We start from the raw sequence: 2,795 nt of genomic DNA on the forward strand, positions 1-2,795 counted from the left end.
TGCTGAAAAGTCAAAATGCCGAAATTCCTGTATTTCGAGGACTCGTGAGCACGCGAACGCTCATAGGTTAGTTAGTTTTGCTAATTTCGATGATCGGGATCGTTGGAACAGGTAAGGGCACGATTTTGTGCACGATGGTAAGTTGGACCTCGAGGGGCTGAAATCAGGCCCATGGGCTTCCGGGCCCATTTGGGTAAATTTGGTAGAAAATGAAATCATGTAAAATTGCACGTTAAGACTGTTAATACCGTTGTGGAATATAGGCTAAATGGGCCTAGGTGACTAAATAGACATTCGTAGGGCCCATTAGGGGTTTGGACCCAAAAACTCGAATTTGATAAAGTGCATTAAAATCATTGTTTAAACACTTGGAGTGATTTGTAATGGTTAATGAACATGGAAACCCTGATATTTTGGTAAAATTACGAAATTACCCTTATAATATGGAAAATGACTGTTTTGCCCCTAGGTAAAGATGACCATTATACCCCTAGGGTTTAATTATGAGTTTGATGCATGAGACTTTGATATACATGATTGGACATAATATGCGCATGATATGTATGGTATGCACATGATGTATTCATTTATGCATGGGTTGGGTATTATATGGATGGAGGAAGTGCAAAAGGGCTTTTGCCCCAGTTTACCGAAAAGGGCTTTGCCCTAGTTTATCAAAAAGGGCTTTGCCCCAGTTATTAAAAGAGGCTAAGCCTCCAGTTATATGATAAAGCAGCTATGCTGCCAGTGGAGATTTTGGTTGGGTGGGTTGAGTTATTTCCCACATGGAGAGCTTGGTTGGTACGGGTGGAGAGTAGCGGTTGGTGGGTTGAGTAGTCTCCCCAAATGGGCTTGCATACATCCATTAATAATGCATGTGGCATTGATTTGGGCCTATGGGCCATACCGTTTACAGTAAAGGCTTCGGCCTAGTGATATGATAATGAAAAGGCTTCGGCCCAGTGACATGAATAATGCAAAGGCTTTGGCCCAGTATATATTGAGATTGAAGTTGGGCTTAGGCCCAGTGGGCTGATATTGTTTTGGGCTCTAAAAGGGGCTTGTTGCACACTGAGTTTCCAAACTCACCCCCTTCCTAACCTTGCAGGTGAGCCTTGATTTGGGGACTTGGAGACGGAGGGGATTCAGAATGGCCACGGTGATCGCTTTTGGGCTTTGAAATAAGTGACTGGTTTTCTTTAGTTTATCTTATTTACTACTTATTTTTGGTTTGTAATAAGACCATTTTAACTTTGTTTTCTTCTCTTTTCTGGGATTATTTTATTTTTAATAACTTTAAACTGGTTGATAATAATTCAAATGGGCTAGACTTAGGGCGCGTTTTCAAAATGATACTTGTTTTCAAAATAACACAATGTTACGATTATTCGATTTATCAAAGATATCCACTCAAAGAAATTTCAACTCGTTATAACCAAGTGTGGCAATGGTTGTAGGCATGTCTAGGATTGGATCCAACCGAAGAGCTTGGTACTTAAGCAGCCTTCATGGCTCACCTCCTCTGTTATGGATACCTGCCTGGTGCCCAGCTTCCATTCACTTTGTTAACTTAACAAAAGTCGATTTCTAAAACACTAAAACAAGACATGGATTTTTAACTTTAATGTGGCACGTCGGATTCGGCCATAACGTTTGGGTCGGGTTTGGGGTGTTACAGGAACTGAATTGAGCATAGTTAGGCCTGCTATAGCTACAAATACTTTTGAACTAAAACCTAACACTATTCAAATGATACAGTAATTTCTTCAGTTTGATGGTTTGCAGGATGAGGATCCTAACTCTCACTTAGCAAACTTTTTGGAACTATGCGATACATTTAAAATTAATGGTGCTTCTGATGATGCCATTCGTCTTCGGTTATTCCCTTTTTCATTGAGGAATAAAGCTAAATAGTGGTTGAACTCGTTACTACGAGGGTCAATTACTACTTGTGAAAAAATGACCGAAAAATTTTTACTAAAATATTTTCCGCCGGCTAAATTACGTAATGATATATCTTCGTTTGTGAAGATGGACTTAGAAAATCTTTACGATGCATGGGAGAGATTCAAGGACTTACTGAGAAGGTGCCCTCACAATGGGTTACTACTTTGGCTTCAGGTTCAAACATTCCATAATGGCCTGAATCTTTCGACTCGACAAATGGTTGGCGCAGCTGCTGGTGGAACCATCAATAATAAAACACCTGAAGATGCTTATGAGTTTATAGAGGAGATGTCACTAAATAAGTATCAGTGGCAATTCTTAAGGACAAAGCCAACAAAAACAACTGGTGTTGATAACGTCGATTTGGTCACCATGCTCTCTAATCAGGTAGAACTCTTGAATAAAAAATTGATCGTTTTCTTAGTTCTTCACAGGTTCACCCAGTAATGCAGTGTGAAGCAAGTGGAGGTGGATCAAGCAATTCGGAATACCAACCTTATGGCCACGACATGGATAACGAGCAGTTAAATTACATGGTTAATAATTCTCGATCTCAAAACAGTCCATATAGTAACACTTACAATGCCGGTTGGAGGAACCACCCAAATTTCTCATGGGGAGGCTAAGGAAATCGGAGACCACCTCTAGGCTACCAACAACCACCCTACCAACAGGAAAAGAAGCTGAACCTTGAAAAGATGCTCTCAAATTTTATATCGATGTCAGAAACTCATTTCCAGAACACCGAGATAGCACTTAAAAATCAACAAGCGTCGATCTAAGGGATCGAAACTCAGATAGGCTAACTGTCCAAATTGATTTCGAAAAGACCACTAGGAAGTTTACTT

The 2,795-nt window shown here is 40.2% G+C and overlaps 1 non-coding gene across 1 annotated transcript; it reads right to left on the minus strand.

Annotated features, from left to right (window-relative positions):
• Window positions 1-1,998: 1,998 nt before the first annotated feature.
• LOC121212093 (small nucleolar RNA R71) lies at window positions 1,999-2,105 on the minus strand. The gene has a single exon (XR_005907303.1). It is a non-coding gene; the product is annotated as a small nucleolar RNA R71 (small nucleolar RNA).
• Window positions 2,106-2,795: the final 690 nt, after the last annotated feature.

Source organism: Gossypium hirsutum, chromosome A12, assembly GCF_007990345.1.
Source record: "Gossypium hirsutum isolate 1008001.06 chromosome A12, Gossypium_hirsutum_v2.1, whole genome shotgun sequence".
Taxonomy (NCBI): domain Eukaryota; kingdom Viridiplantae; phylum Streptophyta; class Magnoliopsida; order Malvales; family Malvaceae; genus Gossypium; species Gossypium hirsutum.